This window comes from Cryptomeria japonica, chromosome 4 (assembly GCF_030272615.1).
Source record: "Cryptomeria japonica chromosome 4, Sugi_1.0, whole genome shotgun sequence".
Lineage (NCBI taxonomy): Eukaryota > Viridiplantae > Streptophyta > Pinopsida > Cupressales > Cupressaceae > Cryptomeria > Cryptomeria japonica.
In genome coordinates, this window is record NC_081408.1 from 626,814,221 (window position 1) to 626,835,607 (window position 21,387).

The following is a 21,387-nucleotide window of genomic DNA, read 5'->3' on the forward strand; positions in this document are numbered from 1 at the left end:
GATGTTCAAATCCCCACTACAAGCATAGACACCATCATGTTGATGCATATCAATGAAGAAGCAATAATTAAAGTTAAGCTTAAGCTGAATGATTCCAGTTGACTACACAAGTCACTTTACCATCGGCAAAGTGTTAGTAGTATAGATATGCGAATTTCACCATTGATCACACAAGAGTTCTTCCATTCATCTAAATAACATGAAATCAAATTGAGAAGTATAGAGACCATGCAAATTGTTGAATTAACATATAGAATTCACCATATCTTCAATGAAGTTTACATGTCTTTTGCAACAATGTCTTGGCAACTATCCTTGCCTTCTCTTTCTACTCTACTCTAAAATACTATCTAGTGTTAGTAGTATAGATATGCGAATTTCACCATTGATCACACGAGTTCTTCCATTCATCTAAATAACATGAAATCAAATTGAGAAGTATAGAGACCATGCAAATTGTTGAATTAACATATAGAATTCACCATATCTTCAATGAAGTTTACATGTCTTTTGCAACAATGTCTTGGCAATAATCTTTGCCTTCTCTTTCTACTCTACTCTAAAATACTATCTATCTAATGCCTATTGACTACTAACTATTGGCTCTTGACTATTTTCTAACTATTAACACTATCTATCTTTGCCTATTGACTACTAACTATTGGCTTTTGACTATTTTCTGACTATTAACCTTACAAATGAACAAGTGATGTGTGAAAACGTCACAACAGTAGAACTTTCAGCTGTTTCTTTTCCTCGAATTTGCACTTTCTAGTGGCTCAACACTTTGAGATGCTTCTTCATGATTAGAAGAATATGACCCAATGATGCCCATCAAATTGTAAGTAAGAGACATTTCTTCGTTCCTGCACTTGGATTTGTTGATCAACCCACCATTGTGAATATTTGACAACTAGCCTCATCAAGATGGCCAAATCTATAAGTTCCAGATCAGACCATCTTACTGGAGAAAGAGGTCTATTCTCATCATAATGTGGCTATGCATATTCTCCATCATCCTCTAGTTGGTCAGGCACACGAAAAAGCTTAGTTGTTCTGATCAAATTTATAGGTAATCTTGACCATAGCCTTTTCCTAATATCAAATTCATGTGCAGCATTTGCCCAAAAGTCTTCAAGTTCCATCTTGTGCTTTTATTTTTCTCCATTTACCAATCCAATGTGATAATGGGGATCGAAGTTTGCTCTGGATCGGTAGAAGATAAATGGATACCATTGCATTGCCAGCCTTGCACCTTTAGCTGCTTGTGTTGTTGAACAGGATTCTACCATTTTTCCAATAAAAAATTGAAAAGAAATTGCAGTCTTGTGCTTTGCTCTCTGGAAGCTTTCATACGTTTCCAATTGCCTCAAAAACTCAAGCAGTGTCATTTTGTTGGTGGGATAAATTGGAAGTTGGTAAGGACATTTGGTAAATCCCCAAACCCTCAAATATGTGAATCTTGGATATTGAATGAACCGGGATCCAAATATGCCTATCAAGTTCTTGGCTTCTTGAGTTAGTCTTTGGTGAGTTACCCCCTGCAGTATTCTAGTGATATACATTGAAAATGCATCATATACTCGTTTGAAATGAGACTTCTCATGAAGCTGCAGCTGTGGGTAACAATCATATGCCTTGAATTCATTTTCACCATTACCCACTACACCCTTGCAAATTAATCCAGTGTACCTATAGTTTCTGGCCAGTAGGTAAATAATGTAAGAACTCATGTAGAAAGATTTAGTTTTGTTCAAGTTTTTCAATTGTTCATCTTGATTATTGCTGATTATCTTAGCACAATTGAACATCTTCACTCCAGAGGTAATTTCATCAATAAAATAATACATCTAGGTCTCAAATGGCGCGCCCTGAGGGCTGCCCATTACTCTATTAAGAAGCAAGACAATATCCCCATAATCTTCTTTGAAATTTGTGCAAAGAAGGTTCTTTGGCATCCTCTAATAGGTAGGCCTGGGCTTCTCCAGCCACAATTTGTTGATATTTGTTGCATAAGGTGCAAGCTTTCGTCATAGATCTTGGTGGTTTCCTCCTTGGTTTTGAATGAGGTTCTATTGTAGTTTGAAATCCCGAATGCCTCTTGGATAGCCAGTTCTCCAAGATATGCTAATACTCTCTCGTCAGGTGTAATAATCTGCCTTTCTCGGGCATTGTAGTGCATTGCACATTCTACAATTAGCTCACTGCACTCCACTGCTGGTGGAAACCCGGTTGCCTGGACTATACCATTCATCATCATTCTTCGAGCAATTGGTGTGGGTAAATACCCTTCATGTTCGTATATTCTTCTTTTGAGTTCCTTGAAATTGTAATGTCCCCTTCTCGATGATGTGCTTTTAGTGGTCCATTGGCCTATTCTTGAGACCCGTAGGCTATGTGGAATGAAGAATTAGGGTTTCAAACGTTGGTGAAGCGAGAACTTACTATTTTTTGTAAGTTAGGGGTTGGCTGTTTGGATGATGTTGTCTTACTGAGCTTTCCATGCTTTGTCACTGGGTGCGAAGATCATACTTTTCGGAGTAGTAATTCATGACTTACTATTTTTAGTAAGTGGCAGTATGGAGTATTTCTATTTTTGGCAGTGGACAGGGTCCTGATCTTGCAACAGTTTTATGGTCTTCTTTAAACTGCTTCATCCTGGTTTTGGTTAATGATCAGTATGGGAGTCATAAGTAATTTAATTAAATATTATTTCCTTGTCAAAGGTTTAATATTTAAATATTTGCATTTACTGATAAAATGTTAAGAGGATGACTTAGGGAAAAATAATTAATTGATATCCATGTGTTATTTCCTAAGTCAAAATGCGTATTTTTTGGTGGCAAATGGGGAGGATAAAACATCTCTTGTTTTATGTTTTTTATATTGCAAAAAACGCCACCATAAGGCAAAGTTCGAACTTGCCTAGGAAGAGGAAAGTGGGCGCCATGTTGGTGGAGACATGAAACGAAATGAAAAGGAATTTGAGTGGAGTTTGGGCACCATTTGCATTTGCATTTGGGGAGGGATGAAGTTATAAATATGAGCCTTGGGCTCTCATTTTGGCATCTTGAAAATTTGCTTCGTTATGCTACCGGATTGGCGTATGAACTTTGAAGCTTCGGAGTGCGGCTCCCTAGTGTTTCTAGTTTTGTACTTGAGATATAGTACCTAGTTGTGTGTTGTAATCTATGATATTTTCATTGCATATTTCAGTGTTTTTGGAGTTTGGAGTGATTTATGGAGTTGCTGGTTTCCCTGTGGCTGAAGCAAGTTTTTGATCATACCTCTTTGCCTAAGCGACCTTGTAAGTTTGTGGCACCTTTCTTTGAGTTTTGAATTTAATAATGCAAATCGAAATATCCTAGTTAGGCATGGGTTTTAGAGAGTGCGTTGGGATGCGTGCAAGGTATTTTGAAGTGTTTTTGTAGCTCCCTTTTGGTTTATCTTAGTTGTTGCTTGTCTAGTATTGGTTTGGGAGTGATTTGGAGTGATTTGAGTGAGATATGAGTAATTTAGTGAGTTTATGGGTTGTTGGTTATGCATTTCCAGCCTGTTGTTTTTGATGTTGAATGAGTTTCATGATCATTATTTCTTATGTTCAGCAATATTCTTCTACTCTCACTTTCCTCTTTATTGTAAGGTTAAGTAGTAGTACTACTAACCCATTAGGTTAAGTAGTAGTACTACTAACCCATTTTGGATTGTAATCTCATATCCCACTAAAAAGTGGAAGAGGCTGGCTTGCCGCCTATATCTGATAATTTGTAATTCAGTCCTCCCGCTACATAAGCGGTCGAGTGATGTTGGTTGTAATGATCCTCCCGTTGCATAAGCGGTTGAGTTGAGTAATTTGTAATTCAGTCCTCCCGCTGAAATATTGCAGTGGAGTGATTGTGTCTACAGTATTGTTCTCTTGGCTGGTTCACCGCCAAGTTCCTTCCTTTCCTGTTGGATAAGTGAAAGGGGCTGGCTTGCCACCCAGTATTGTATTTGCTTTATAATTTCCAGCAGATTAGTGAGTTAACGAACCCCTTATCACCGTATGCTCTCACCTTCCCACATTGGGCACTTGGTGATCAGAAAGTGGAAGGGTTGCAATTTCAGCAAGCTTTGAGATTATATTTTCTAACCTTAACGGGTTATGTGTTTGTTTGTAATTCTTATTGCACTTAAAAACCAAATTTTTTTTATCTGGGATATTACAACCTTTCTCCATTTTGAAGTGATTTTGGACTTGGGTTGTGGTCCTTTGTTGGCAAACTTCATTTGAAACTTTTTCGAAAGTCCTCCTTGAGTGGTCATCTACTTTCTTGCAAGTGACATGGAAATGAAATGAATATTACTTTCAATAAACTAAGATTTTAATCTTGAATTCGAACTCTTTTGTCTGAAAATTTCACCTTCAGCCTGTCATAAATATCAAAATGGCAACTTTATACCTCTAGAAGATTTCCAAAAGAAAGTTTCTATTCTTGCTCCTTGGCGCCACTTCACACTTAGCCAAATTTATCCTCATCTTTTCCATGTAAGCGAATGTGTTGGACAATAATCTTTTAGATTCTCCTTGTGTTTAAGAAATTTTTTCTGAGTGTTGGGCAAATTTGACACGTGTTGTAAAATATTTCTAAGCTTTGGGCGAATTTTGCTCTTGGCCTTCAAAATGGGTCAAACTTTCATCGATGGCGAACTTCACCATGTGTTATGATCTTTTCCCCTTGATCTTGGTGGGCTTTGGCATAGTTGAGACACTTCCTCTTAACCTTTTCTAGGCGGACTTCATATGCCATCATGCCATTATTACCATTTTTGGGCAGACTTCATGTGATATTATGTCATTTCCAACCTCTTCCTTGGGCGGACTTCGCATCTTGGCAAGCCATTTTGCTAACTTTGTGTTGACGTACTCGGTCTCATGCCATTTTTACCATGCCTTGGTGGGCTTTGGCATATGTTGTGCCATTTCAAACCTTTTCAAGGTGAACCTCATCATGTGTTGGGTCATTTCTTTATCATGGTTGGGCATAGTTGAAGTGTCGTCAAGACATTTTTTATGCTGGGCAAACTTTGCATGTCCTAAAACATTTCCTTTCTAGCCATGGCGGAGTTGATGCATTAGCAAGTCATGTCTTACTTTGTGTTAGGCTGAGTTTGCACATGGTTAGACATTTTCCATCATGCCTTGGGCAGAGTTGACCATGTGTCATGCCAATCTTGCTTCATGCTTGGGTGGACTTGAAGTGTTTGCAATTCATTTGAACCTTCTCTAGGTGGACTTCACATATTGGCAAGTCATTCTCTTGCTTTTCCAAAGCGGACTTTGCTCATTGTCAAGTCCTTTCCCTCTTAGACATGGCAGACTTGAGCATTGCACAAGACATTGCCTTCTCCATATAGAAATTTTTCTTTTTGCCAGACACTTACTTACTCTGGAACTTCTGGATCAATGCTCTTTCTTGAGATTTTTCCTTGCTTTTCATACTTGGAGATACAAACTTTTCATTTCGAAGACAAGAACTGTTGGTTTTGTAGCTAGGTCGGATCCCTTCTGGGGGCCAACCTACTACACAAACATCAAGTGGCCTATCGGCCTTGATGTTTGAATATCTCAGTGGCAGGATTCAATATAGGGCAGACCCTATTTGGGCGTATGGCACTTTACGTAACTTGTAAAGGCAAGACCTAACTTGTAACTTGTAATTTGAATTTATGTTTTGGTGGCAAATATGTAAAAGGGCCGACAGAATTCATTCTAGAGGTGGCAAACTCTTCTACAGCAGTGAATCTGATCTAATCCTAGCAGCAAATCTGCTTACTTCATTGAGCAAAATCAAATCTGCAGTTAACCTACCTTGAGCTAACATTCAATTGGCAAGGCGAATCATCCCCTATGCCTGCCGAATCTGCTATCATCTGCCAGCAAACTACACCTATGATCAGCACATAACATTCTGGGTGATTTGTTCATATTCAGATCAGATCAGAATAACAGATAAGTGTGTTATTTGGCTATCAAAGGTTGTGCCCTAGCTGGGCTAAGTTGTAATTGGTTTTGTGCCCTTAATCAATATTGAATCTGAGATATTCTTGCTGGGTTTTTCACCTTCAAGAGGGAGGTTTTCCCAGGGTAACACTGTGTTATATGTGCATTTCTTGTTTTTTTTGTCCTTACTGTCGATCTGATTGCTAAATTAACATGGTATCAGAGCTTGGTTCGAATTAGGAGTAATCAGATTGATTGTAGTTGTTCCTCCTCTTCCTATTTGCTCTTAGCACTTCATTCAAAATGTTGAACAGTCTCAGGGTTGAAGATAGATTGGATGGTGCATCCAACTTCACGTCATGGAGATTCCGAATCATGCTTGCATTGAATGGAAGTGATCTTGCAGACTTTGTGGAGAGATCATCCATTGAACCTGAGGCAAAAGAGGAAAAGACTTCATGGAGGAAGAAAGATTTTCAAGCTCAAAGAATGATAGTTGATTCCGTAAAGGATCAGATTAAGGGATGACTGCATTCAAGAAGAAGCAAGACTGGCTGCAAGAGGAGTCATCAAGAATACTCATGAAGACAATTATGTTCTTACTGCCCAGTCCGTCAAGAAGAAAGGAGGCTATTGGAAGAAGAACAACTTCAAGAGGATTAAAGATCAATGGCCCGCTGCTGCCCCTGATTCAAAGAAGAAGAAGAAGGATCTTTCCCACATCCGGTGCTTCAGGTGTGACAAGTTTGGTCTCTACACAAATGATTGCTTATCTCAGCCAAAGCAACCTGGAGCAAACATAAATGAAGTTTCAGATCAGAAGAATGCTGAAGATTTCCTCTTCATTTCTGCCTTGTCAACCAATGTTCCTACAGATAGTGATACATGGCTGATTGATAGTGGTGCATCTAGGCACATCACTGGCTATTGGGAGCACCTCTCAGATTTGGTGGAGAAGGAGTCTAACCTTCATGTGGTTATTGGTGATGATGCACGATATTCTGTAAGAGGTTTTGGTACTACTTCTTTTAATTTAGATTCTGGAATTTCTCTTTACATCACTGATATTTTGTTTGTGCCGGGACTCAAAAGAAACCTTATCTCCATATCTGAACTAGAAGATAAAGGTTATCAAATTGCTTTCTCCGAGGGAAGAGTGCTTGCATGGCCTAAGAAGTCCAACATCAAATCAGCTCGTGTCATTGGGAATAGGTATGAGAGTCTATATAAGCTTTCAGAACGTCCAGTTCAAGCTCTCATTTATGAAGCACCCAAGTCAAGCGAGCTATGGCATAGAAGGTTTGGACATCTTCATTTCTGAGCCCTCCCTGCACTTGAGAAGATGGTTAAAGGTATGCCTAAACTTAGTCATGTTCATGACGATACATGTAAAGGTTGTGCTATGGGTAAAAACACTAAGACCATTTCGTAAAAGTGAAAGTAGGTCTAAGGAAAAATTAGTCCTTGTTCATTCTGATTTATGTGGACCTATGACAATTGCTTCTCCAAGTGGATTATTGTATTATGTAATCTTTATAGATGACTACTCTAGGAAAACTTGGATTTACTTTCTAAAGTCAAAAGAATCTGATGAAGTCTTAGGTAGATTCAAAGAATTTAAGGCCTTAGTTGAAAATCTATCTGGGAAAAGAATTAAAGTTTTAAGGTCTGACAATGGAGGTGAATACACTTCGAGTAGTTTTCATGATTTTTGTATTGAAGCAGGGATCAAGAGGGAGTTTTGTGTTCCTTACAATCCTCACCAAAATGGGGTTGCAGAAAGGAAGAACAGATCCATAGTTGGGGCAGCGAAAGCAATGATTCATGATCAGGATCTGTAGACTTTCCTATGGGCTGAGGCATCTAGGACTGTTGTATACATTCATAATAGATGCCCTCACCGTGTATTGAAGGATATGACTCCAGAAGAAGCATTTTTAGGGATCAAACTTGATATCAGCCACTTGAGGATCTTTGGGAGTCCAGTACATGTCCATGTTCCTAAAGAGAAGAGAACCAAGTTGGAACCTTCTGGCAAGAAAGGGATTCTTGTGGGCTACAACGAAACCTCAAAAGCTTTCAGAATTTACATTCCAGGTCAAAAGTACATTGAGGTTAGTAGAGATGTTACTTTTGAAGAAAATATTGCATTCAAAAGATCTAAAGGTTTCATTATAGAGATTGCTAATGAAGTTAATGATAATCAGGACATGGATATTGATCATGATACTGAGATTTAGAGGGAGTCTACAGAACCTATAGAACATAATGATACAATTGAGCCTATGGATCCTACCGATGGGCCAAGAGACATTATCGTGAGTAAGAAGAGACCCCTTAGGGTAAGGAAAACCATTCAGGAGGCAGAAAAGTTTGTAGCTCCTAGAGGCACTTTCAGAGAAAGTAGGAGACCTCAGAAGTTCTCCAACTATGTTGTATTAATGTGAAATATCATTGAGACAGAACCATCCAACGTTGAAGAAGCATGGAAGAATGCTATGGATGAAGAATATCAGTCTATCATCAAGAATGATGTTTGGGATATTGTGCCTAGACCCAAAGGTAAGTCAGTTGTATCTTCCAAATGGTTATTTAAAATTAAACATGATGCTGATGGAAGTATTGAAAAATACAAAGCTAGATTTGTAGCTCGTGGATTTTCTCAAAAAGAAGGCATAGATTATGAAGAAACCTTTGCCCCTATTGCTCGATACACTTCTATTAGAACTATCATAGCTATTGCTGCAGCTAAAGGATGGAAATTACATCAGATGGGTGTAAAGACAACTTTTCTAAATGGTGTCATTGAAGAAGAGGTTTATATCGAGCAGCCATAAGGTTTTGTGATTCATGAGAAAGAATCTCATGTATACAGATTAAAGAAAGTACTATATGGTCTTAAACATGCTACTCGTGCTTGGTATGAAAGAATTGACAAGTATTTGGTAAGCTTTAGTTTCTATAAAAATGATGCTGATCCTAACCTTTACTTCAAAATATTTGATGGTGAAATGCTAATTCTGGTTTTATATGTGGATGATTTATTTCTAACTGGTGAAGATCATCTCATTCTTAGATGTAAGAAATAATTGACTTCAGAATTTGAAATGAAAGATTTAGGTCTCATGCATTTCTTCCTAGGGTTAGAAGTATGGCAAAGACCTAATGAGATTATTCTAAGTCAAGGAAAATATACTATTGATATTTTGAAGAGATTTGGAATGTTAGATTGTAAACCTATGCTTACTCCTATGGAGACTAACCTGAATAAATTAAGTGCATTTGCAACTGATTTAGATTTTGTAGATCCTACTGAGTATAGGCAATTGATTGGATCCTTGATGTATTTAGTTAAAATTGCTATGCAGTGAGTGCTCTCAGCCAGTTTATGCATGAACCAAGGCAGGTTCATCTTGTTGCAGCCAAGCATATCTTGAGATATTTGCATGGCACAATTGGCTATGGCTTGAAGTACTTTGCCAATACAGTCATTACCTTGGAAGGCTATTCTAACTTTGATTGGGCAGGAAGTGTCATTGATAAGAAGAGCACTTCTGGAGTTTGTTTCAGCACTCCGCCAATACAGTCATTACCTTGGAAGGCTATTTTGACTCCGATTGGGCAGGAAGTGTCATTGATATGAAGAGCACTTCTGGAGTTTGTTTCAGCTTGGGATCCGCCATGATTTCCTGGTGCAGCAGGAAACAGTCTTCAGTAGCATTGAGTACTACGGAAGTAGAATATATTGCAGCTTGTGTGGCATCTAGAGAAGCAGTATGGCTTCGTAAGCTCCTTGCAGGATTGTTTGGACAACCTTGGGAGCCTACAGTTATCCACAGTGATAACCAGAGCTGTGTAAAGCTTTCTGTCAACCCTGTGTTTCATGACAGATCAAAGCATGTGGAAACTCAGTATCACTATATTCAGGATATGGTGCAAAGGAATGCCATTCAGCTGAAGTACATTGGCACTGATGAGTAGATAGCAGATGTTCTCACCAAGCCCCTTGCTCGAGTAAAGTTTGAATACTTCTGTAACAAGCTTGGAGTTGTGGAGAACGAAGCTCTAGCTGAGAGAGAGTCTTAGCATCAGTGATACATTAAGTTATATCTTCCATCCTCTGCAAGTAGGCATGGTGGTAATGCACTCTTCTCTAGGAGAAGTTTGAGGTGAAAGCCCTCTTCCACCCTCTGCGAGTAGGCATGGTGGATCCACCCTCTGCGAGTAGGTATGGTGGATATTATTGGAGAAATTCCATGATGTGCTTGTTCACCCTCTGGGAGTAGCTATGGTGAACATCATATTGAGATGACATTAAGCACTTATGTTCCACCCTCTGGGAGTAGCCATGGTGGTAGTCACTATGTGACTTGCTCAGAAGGAATCCTCCCTAGCTAAGAGAGGGAGTGTTGGTTTTTGTAGTTAGGTCGGATCCCTTCTGGGGGCCGACCTACTACACAAACATCAAGTGGCCTGTCGGTCTTGATGTTTGAATATCTCAACGACAGGATTCAATATAGGGCAGGCCCTATTTGGGTGTATGTCACCCTATGTAACTTGTAAGGGTAAGACCTAACTTGTAACTTGTAATTTGAATTTATGTTTTGGCGGCAAATATGTAAAAGGGCTGACCTAGATAATTAAGGGCATAAGGCATATAAAAGCAAGGTGACTTGGAGTCACAATCATCATTCATTCATCGAGCAATTATACTTCTGCTACATAGCGAATTTATTCTTTAGATTAGCGAATTGATTCTAGAGGTGGCGAACTCTTCTACAACAGTGAATTTGATCTAATCCTAGCAGCAAATCTGCTTACTTCATTGAGTGAAATTGAATCTGTAATTAACCTACCTTGAGCGAACATTGTCTAGGCAAGGCAAATCATCCCCTATGCCTGTCGAATCTGCTATTATCTGCCAGTGAACTACACCTATGATTAACACATAACATTTTGGGTGATTCGTTCATATTCAAATCAGATCAGAATAACAAATAAGTGTGTTATTTGGCTATAAAGGTTGTGCCCTAGCTGGGCTAAGTTGTAATTGGTTTTGTGTCCTTAATCAATATTGAATCTGAGATATTCTTGCTGGGTTTTTCACCTCTTAGAGGGAGGTTTTCCTAGGGTAACACTGTGTTATATGTGCATTTCTTGTTTTTTTTGTCCTTACTGTTGATCTGATTGCTAAAATTAACTCAACTTTGTTGCCATGACCTGAATGACCCAATCCTAACTCAACTTTCAAAAAAGATGTAAAAGCAAAAAGCAGGGGAAAAATCTACTTCCCAAATTGGTCCCAAAGTGCTAAAAATGAAAAAGCAAAAAGCAAAAAAACAGAATTCCACAAAAATAGTAAGTTGTCAGAATTAACCCTAAGCAGTTGCGTTTTTCGTCCTTCTGCTTGCCTTAGCACTTCTGAGATGTCAAAATGTCCCTTTGATCATAACTGGTCCAATTGACCTGAGGAATACTGGGAAACTCTCTGAAAAACTCCTTACTCTAGACTTGTGAAGATTGGTGGCTTAAAACCCTAAAAACAAAAAACAAACTGGGGGTCCTGTTGTGACGTTTTCACACATCGCCCCATTGCAAATGGAGACCCCCTACTTTTTAGGCCCTTCCAGTGTTTTGGCTTTGTTTTTTTGGATCTTTTCGCAACAGTCTCGTCAGTCTCTCTGCTTTGCAAGTGTTTGGGGGTCATATTGATTAAGTTTGCTTTTCATTTGAGCAAATTTGGTTAAGTCTAGGACTCGTTTTGTTAATTTTAGGGTTTCTGCCTTCAATCCTAGATTTTAGGGGTTTCTTTTAGGGTTTTGGAAAAACTGAACTTAGAACTGGAATCGGGACCTTTCAAGGAACCTCCTAGTAAAATTTGAGCGAATTCTGAGCACTTACTATTTTTAGTAAGTCTATTTTTAGTAAGTTTCATTGCCTCTCGGATTGGTCTAGTTTTGCCAAAAATCAAACTTACTATTTTTAGTAATTTCTATTTTTAGTAAGTTTCTATTTCTAGTAAGTGATTTTCTGACCTATTTTGCCCAAACCTTGACATTTTGAAACACTTTCTATTTGGGAAAATCTATTTTTGCAGGATATTCACAGGAAAACACTGAAAGCTGAATATCTCTGAAGACGCTCAAGACTGAACGTTCCTGAAGACCATTTCTAAATCTGAAAGAGTTAGAAGGTAGACAAGTTGGATCAAAAAAATGTTTAAGTTTGGAACTCCTATTCTAGAAGAGGAAAGCATGCAAAATCATCCGAGTCTGGAAGTTCACATCAATCCACCAATGTCATCCTGATCCGAAAATGGCTTGAAATTTGACTAAGTCTGAAAATTTGAGAGATCTTCCAAAATCCAGAATTTGCATTATGATTCCTAGGGACTTGAAACCACTCTCAAACATCTTGACAATATATATAAAATATAACTTAAAGTATCACTTATACTTAAATGTTATATTTCATATATATACATGTCCTGAATTGGTAGAAAACATCAAATTCCTCCTTCATGGCCAAAATCTGCCCAAGCACTCAGCAGGGCACCAAAACAAAGGTCTCATGGAGGATTCACAAATTGATGAATTCCTCCTCCACAGGAAAATTCCGCCCCAGGCCAAGGACAAGCGCCAAAATGGATGTCTCATGGAGGATTCACAAATTGACAAAATTCCTCCTCCAGTGCAAAATTCCACCCAACACTTAGGCAGGGCGTTGAAGTAAAGAGGTCAAGGAGGGAAGGAAAAGTTGTGAATTCCTTCCTCAGGTGAAATAGCGCCCAAGCCATGATCAAGGCGCCAAACAAGAGAGATGAAGGAAAATGAAAGAACAATGAAAATCCATGACCCAAGCAAATTAGCGCCCAAGCATAGGATGGGGTGCCAAATCCATGAAGGCATGGAAGAATGCTCAAACTCATGAATTCCTCCTCCATGGAGAATTTGTGCCCAAGGGTTCATTAAGGCACCAAAACACACAAGGCATGGAAGATGGAGAAAATTCAAGATTCCAGGGAATGGAGGGATCAACGCCTTGGCCAAGGAAAGGATGTTGAAATGACTAAGGAAAGGAAAAAAAAAATCAAGGATGAAATGATGAATTCCACCATGAAGAGTGAATTCCATGCCTAAGTTGGAAAACTGAAAATTTGTTTGAGACACGCGAAAATCTAGGTATCAAGGAAGGACATGGGAAGGATGAATTTCCTCTATCAAAGTCAAAATTCTAGGCCTAGTTAGGAAGTTGAAAATTTTTTAAGGCATGGAAATAATGAAATTCCTTCACCAAGCTGAATTCCACGTTCCATGCCTAAGTTTGAAAGTCCGGGATGGAAATTTCCAAGGCAAAGGAGAATTTCGAGGGTCAAGGAGGAATGGAAATGCAAGAAATCCCCTCAGGAATAATTTCGAAAAATCCTATTTTTAGACACCAAATCACATCCAAATTTCAAAAGTTTTACAAATTTGGAATCATGAGAGAATTCTCTCTCTCCTGAATTTGAAACCCTAATTTGTGGAAAATTCCTAAAAATTAGGAGATGGTGGAAAATCATTAAAAATCTCCTCCAAAGCAAGGAAAGTTCGAGAAACTTCAAGAAAATTCTTCATGGATCAAATTCTTCTCTCCTGAAGTTTTCTCTCTCCAAGGTTTTCTCGCCAAGTGGCAGTCGAGTCAACGCACGTTGAATTAAGGAAGCATCTCTTTGCATGCAGCCATCACATTTATGGCATTATGGCAGATTTCTTTTGCATGCAACCGTCACGTTCAAGAGATGATGGAGCATTTATGACATAATGGGGTGATTTTTGCATGGATGAATATTCAATGCATGTTGGGCGAATTTGAAGGAGGTGGTGCATTTAATGCACAATGGATGCTATTTTGGGTACTTTTGAATTAATTGTATATGGGCTTTATGGGGTATTTACTGCTGATTCCCATCTTGTTGCATCTTGAGTGGGGAATCTTCTAGGGTGAAACCCTAATTAGGGTTTTGCATGTAATCATGGCTTGAGGCCTATATAAAGGGGTGACCCCCCTCATTTGTAAAAGAGGGAGCCTTGTATGAAATTGTTGCGATAAGTTTTGAGATAATAACAATGAAACATTGTTCTTTGATGGTGTTCACTTAACCCCCCTCATTTGTAAAAGAGGGAGCCTTGTATGAAATTGTTGCGATAAGTTTTGAGATAATAACAATGAAACATTGTTCTTTGATGGTGTTCACTTAAATTATTTTTTCAAAGCTTGCATGGTTTCACCTTCCTCACTTAGATTAGAAATAGTAAAGTGCTTTGATTTCAATGGAGAATGTAATGGTGTCTGATGAATTTCCATGGTTCATACTTTTTTCATCTTGCTGATTGTAAGTTGCAGTGTAAAGTTAGTTTGAGCCCCCTAAATTTGTGCTAAGTTAGATTGTGGATAGTTGTTTGGATTGTGTCGTTTTTGGGTATTCAAATGTACTTTCTCGATTTGAAAATCCTCTAGCATCCCCAGAAGATTGCACCGGTTCTGGTGGAGTTGTAGTTGATCTTGGCGAAGCAGAGTTTGGTTTATTTGGAATTTGTCCACTAAAACACTATTCATTGTTATCACTGCCCTTAGGAGTAGATTTAGATCCTTCTAAACCCTTTCCCTTTTACTTTCAGTTCATTTTAGTCCGTTCGAAGCAGCAGCATCGCAGAATTGCCATATTCGATGATGGAGTTCCAGTCACAACAAAGAAGTGAAAGAATGATGCAAACGTAAGGCCCCTTGGATTATCAGCAATCACATTAGCCAATTGAGTCACGTCTGTAGCATAAAGGAACCTTGGAGTCGACTGTTTGAACTTCTTGCAATCTTAGCATGCAATCGCACTTTGATCAAGAGAGAGTGAAGTGACCGTTAGGCAACTTTATTCTGTGTTCGACGCTGTCATAAAAAACACGTCAACAGGTCCCCATTTGCAATGGGGTGATGTGTGAAAAAAAGGTCACAACACGTCTCAATAGCCACCTTCGGTTTGAATATTCGTGGGACAAATGCACGGTGTGTGGACGCCTTCGTGACACGCATGTGTTGACGAATAATTCAGTCCACATGGTCAGGAAGTCGGACAAAATTGGTGGAAAGGCAAGTTGAGCAAGCAAATGAGGTGGAAGGTCAATCATCATCTTTGATTTAACTAAAGCAAAGGTGCCATGTGATGTGGAATTGCACGGGGTACGATTTATGACATTACAGGATGAGACTTTAATTTGCTCTTTTATTCACAGCATCAGCTTCTTCTTGTTCTTTAAGATATATCATATTTTGGTCGTTTGGCAACTTTTTCTTTTTTGCCCCTTCACAAATTCTAATTCCAAGACCGGTCATAGCATAGAGGTGAGTTTTTACTCAATCATACGAGCTTTTAAAATCAATCCCACAATGACTATAATGCCAAAAACAAACCGCAATTCTTGGAGTTGTTCAATCACTGCAACATATTTCTATAGAGGTTATGCTTCATCTTATTTGAAGTGTTTGCGCGTCTCTAGGGCCGCCATTGAATTTTAACTATTAGCTATTTTGAATAGATTGTTGTTATAAAGAAACTTTTAAAAATTTGAAATTGTAACTTTTACAATAGACATAAACATGATGAAAATAAAAAACAATTACAAAATGTTTAAATTTCTCTTCAAAAGTCTTCGATTAAATTTTAAATCTCAAAACCTTGAAAACAATTTGTCAAAAATGAAAGTCTCACAAAATACTTACCTTTGATCAATAAATCTTATTTTTGTAAAATAGTTCCTTCACATAGCTCCTAGCAAATTTCTTTGGCACCTTTACAATCCTTAACCTTTCAAAAAACCAGCTAGCTTCAAAAATGCAAAAATGGTAAAGGGGAATGATATTGGTAATTTTTAGGGTTCTCATTCACATTTCATTGTTTTATAGGCTTTTAAATGCAATTTTAAAAGAAAAAATGTTCTTTAAAATTTTGGTAAAGAACACTGGCAAGGTTGGGAGTGCTTAGGCATCTCATGGGACAGCTAGGGTACACCCTTGAGGCTTAGGTACCTTCTAGGTACATCTTAGACTAACTTTGATTCTTGCTATTTTTGATAACATAGGTAAAAATCAATTTGCTGAATAACTACAATTTACAAACATCCAAGATGTGGCCATAGGCTTATTCAATCCAAACCTCACCCAACTACAAGCTCATGAAGTAAATCATACTTTAACATAATATGATAATAAAAAAAAATCATTTACTACTTCAGATCTTACAAAATGGCTACAAAGAGCATTGCAATCTTCATTCCTTTTCATATAACATCCTAAAGTATATCTTGTATTAATTTGTTTACATAATGATAGAAATATCCATGACATTACATCTTACTTTCATTCCAATTTAACATAAAAAATTACCTTAAAAGTTTCATAGATTTCCATGGCTTCAAGATCCAATGCTCCAAAGGCAACTAGGATAAAGCTACCATTAAACCAATATAACCTTGCTTGAGAGAGGGCAAGTATGAAGTACACATACAAAATTAAATTGACTACAAATAAGAACACACCAAACATAAAAAAGAAAATGGAATTCACAAGAAATCCATAAAAAGGGAGAATCATTGTTAGCAAAACAAGATATTATTCTTGCATTTATAATGGTATTTTTGAAGGCCTAAGCATGGACATCTACACCTTGGCAAACACTAATGGGGTTTCAAGAATGGACAACTCCATGATGACAACACCTAGCGTCATAACATCACCCCCTTATTTCTCCTCAAAACAATTAACAAATTTGCATTCTTATTGGGTGGGAATCCATACTCTCTCATCCTCCACATAAATGGCAATCCTAACATGTTAAGTAGAGCAAGATCTTCAACAAGAGCTTACATACGTTTTCCACGTAGAAAACTTTAATTTTTCCAACAAAATAGGTACCAAACAAATTAAACCTGTTGTCATTTTATGACACCCTTGGTCCATAAGTGAGAACCGATCAGAGATATGTTCCATGGACCAATGCTGCCCCAGTTGGATCAAGGAGAAAGCAATGGAATTATGAGGTGTGAAGTGTTGTCTTGCCGGAACTCCGGAACCCCCAGGTTCCCAAGTTCCTAAGTCTTCTCTTCTCTTCCCTAGAACTCTAGAACCCCGAGGTTCCGACGTTCCTTCCTTAGCCTCTTCTTCTCTTCCTCAGAACTTTAGAACCCCAAGGTTCCGAAGTTTTTTCCTTAGCCTCTTCTGCTCTTCCTCAGAATTTCAGAACCCCAAGGTTCTGAAACTTTTTCCTTACTTCTTCTCTTCCCTGGAACTTCGGAACCTCGAGGTTCCGAAGTTCTTTCCTTAGCCTCTTCTTCTCTTCCCTAGAACTCCGGAACCTCGAGGTTCCGAAGTTCCTTCCTTAGCCTCTTCTTCTCTTCCCCGAAACTTTGGAACCCCGAGGTTTCGAAGTTCCTTCCTTAGCCTCTTCTTCTCTTCCTCGGAACTCCGAAACCTTGAGGTTCTGAAGTTCCTTTCCTTAGTCTCCTCTTCTCTTCCTCGGAACTCCGGAACCCTGAGGTTCCGAGATCAACACTTCTAGATGGCGTGATCAACACCCAAGGCTTTTAATGCTCCAACAACTCTTGCGACCAGTTTTCTATATAAGGTTGTTATGCCTCATTGTAAAGGGTTCTCTCCCTACTGGCTTGAGCTATTCTATGCTCTTTCACTTCTCTTAAAGACTTGTATTTATCTTGCATTTCTGCAACTGTAAGTTTGGCCATTGGCCTTCTAATGAATTGAAATCATCATTCTTGCCTTACTTTAACTTATGCATGTTGTGTATGTGTTCTTACCTTCATTGTAAGTGTATGTTGTGGCTTTCTTTCACATATATGCCGTGTTAACCTGCTTCTGGGTGTGACTTGTGGCAAGCCTTCTCCCCTCTTGACATCCAACAAGTCCTAACCTCCATACGTGCATGAAGGTCATTCATGCAACTGAAGTTTGTACATCTCTTGGGTATTTCAGTTGATTCTTTGTGCCATTCGGGTGGGGAGAGAAACATCTCTTATCTTGGTGCATCACCTCCTTTCATTTTAAGCATTTCTCTCTTCCCTTTTCCTCTGCAAGCTGTTAGGATAGGTTTAGAAGTAAGATTTGGAGTGTTGAGTTGGTTCAACACCTACACTTAGATTGAGAAGGAAGCCAGCCTTCTTCGAAGATTCAACCCCCTCGTGCAAGGTCCCACATTTCGTGGTTGTTTCCATGTTTCACAAGGTTGCTGAGTTGATAGCTCGGCAAGGGTGCAAGCTTTTGTGATAACAAAAACCATCAATGGAGCTTGACAAATACTGTATTGGGGATTCGAACCTTTGACGGTTGTGGTGAAATGACGAAAAAGACTTTAGAGACTCGCATGCATTTGCTTTCAGTTTAAGGATAAGGCCCCAGGGGATCTACAAATCATTTATTGAATACGCATGATATGAATCTAACAATAAGGATTTAGAAACTTGACACTAAAATATGAAAAGGAGATATTATTATAGGCATTGTGCTTTAGATCTCTAAAAAAAAGATATCGTGCCATCATATTAGCTCATGCACTAGCAGACAAAGGTAAATCTCATATTTACGATAGGTAGACTTTGTAGAAAGTGTAATGTACCCAACCATATGGTACCCACATTTCCACCGCACGTCATGTACCACTGTGATGTACTAGTGCTCTCTTACAACAAGGTACTCGAGGGCAAATACCTGAGGGCAAAGAACTCGAGGGCAAAGTACCCAAGGGCAATTATCGAGGGAAGTACCCGAGGGAAATTCTTGAGGGTAAAGTACCTGAGGGAAGTACCCGCAAGCAATTACCAAGGGAAGTACCCGAGGGAAGCACTCGAGGGCAAGACATCTTCAGCCCTCAATCAACGACACTCGACACCCTTCCGCTCCGCATGTGAAGTTCCACTCATACGGAAAGTAGGTTGCACACTTCCAAATACTCTTCACAACAATGTTACTTCCACTGAAGGATCCAATCGTAGATAATTTCTCTATCGATAAGATTATTGTAGATACAGGAATGAATTATCAACACAAAGTATACACCAACAACATTGAATGGCCAAGAACCAAATATTTGCAATTATATTTCCACACGGTAGACATAGATCTGACAATGAAGTACAAAGTGAAATATTAGAAATGATATCTCCAACGACAGACTAGGGTGGCTGCTAACCACCGAAACTGCGATTACAAAATAGGGGGCTGCTAACCACCGAAACTACGATTACAAAATAGGGAGGATCTTGCACCTCCGAAACTGCAATAGTGCCAAAATCCAACTGGAATTCACAGATACAAAGAAAATATAAAAGTCACCTTACCTACAACTATGCCAAACTTGGCCTTATAAAGAGCTCTGAGAAGTTTCCTGATGGGTTACAAGTAGGCCGACAATAGTTTATTATTTTATTAATTTGGGCCCCTTTATTTAATAATTAAATTAATTAATTAATTATCTCCTTATGATATCATTTAAAATTTAGGACCACTTAATTAACTAACTTAATTAAGTCACTATTAAAATTGGGGACATTACAGTCCTCTCAGCCCAAAGATTGCTTGCCCTCAAGCAATCCATAACTATCTGCCATTTGACAAGCTCCGGGATCCCAGACCATGCACGGATGCTGGTAGCTGTACCCGCTGAAAGTATGATGCCGCACTATGACTGCAAGCACCACCTGCAAATCCCCAATCAGCTTGCATTGCTCCACTCTGATATAAACATTGCCCTGCTCGGAGTTGAGGAATAACCCATCAAAATCCAACTTGCTTTCTTCATATAGATGCCACTCACAAGGAGAGATGACAATCATGCACACCTCATGCCCAACCAAAGGGTAAACTTCGTATTCAACCAACTGTAGAGATTGCTCCTGTAAGGGATCATTGCTAGAGAGAGCATCTCCATGAAGTTGATAAACCATTGTTGGCTTGACAAAATTCATACAAACATCTTCATCCTTGCAGTTGTCATGAAAGTTTCAGTGTTCTCCACTTGAAGGGACAATTGTTGTCTTTGGCTTGTCCATATCCTCCTATCATTGGGGTGAACATGTGAACTTGTCTTCATCTTTCTTTGATTCTGATTGAGTTCCTAATTTAGGATCCAACTCCTCTTTTCTTTTCCTTACATAGTACGTATCAAAGGATTCGATAGCCTTGATCTCCTCAGGTTCACTTGAGTGTTCATCAAAGATTCTGATAACCTCCTCATGCAGAGGTATACTTTTTCCTATCGGAACTAGATATTATTGAAATGTCAAAAGATTCTTCCTTTTTGATATTTGTTATACCACTTAGTGATTTTATTGGCAGCAATTTCATTATCCCTTTCTTCCATTTTTGTAGTCATCCCAAGCATTCCACAGGTTGGCAGGATTTTGGCTCTGATACCACTATAATGTACCCAACCGTACGGTAGCCAAATTTCCATCGCATGTCATGTACCACTGTGATGTATTGGCGCTCTCTTACGACACAGTACCCGAGGGCAAAGTACCCGAGGGAAATTCTTGAGGGTAAAGTACCAGAGGGAAGTATATCCGAGGGCAATTACCAAGGGAAGTACTCGAGGGCAAGACACCTTCGGCCCTCAATCAACAACTCTTGACACCCTTCGGCTCCGGATGTGAAGTTCCACTCGTACGGAAAGTAGGTCGCACACTTCCAAATACTCCGTACGACAATGTTACTTCCACTGAAGGATCCGATCGTAGATAATTCTTCTGGCGATAAGATTATTGTAGATACAAGAATGAATTATCAACACAGAGTATACACCAACAACATTGAATGGCCAAGAACCAGATCTTTGTAATTATATTTCCTATAATGTCCCTACTAGTTAGAGATCATTATCCTGCAAAACAGATTGTTAGAATACAACATATAAATATATAAATAAACCATTTTAAAATTTGCATTCTATTTTTAGTAGTTAATTAACATAATCATAATTTTTATCTAATAAAAAGGATACGGACGCCATATGGTGATATATTCTTAGGCTGCCCTGAAGCTTGCCTTCTTGGAACCCATCTTGGTTCCAAGCCCTCCAGGAAGTCGAAGGTGAACTTCGACTCCTGTCTTGGATGTAATTTCTTACATCCAAGCCATCCAGGAACCAAGGTTTTAATTTGATTCCTGTCTTGAGTGTAATTTCTTACACCCAAGCCATCTAGGAAATCGAAGGTTAATTCGATTCTTGTCTTGGATGTAATTTCTTACATCCAAGCCATCCAGGAACCAAGGTTTTAATTTGATTCCTGTCTTGAGTGTAATTTCTTACACCCAAGCCATCCAAGGCAGACCATCTACATCACCCAAGTCCATTAGAGGGG

General features: G+C 38.8%; 1 protein-coding gene across 1 annotated transcript in view; it reads left to right on the plus strand.

The window, feature by feature from the left end:
• The window catches only part of LOC131855865 (AT-rich interactive domain-containing protein 1-like), a 99,516-nt gene that overhangs the window by 30,471 nt on the left and 47,658 nt on the right, over positions 1–21,387 (plus strand). The window lies entirely within an intron of this gene.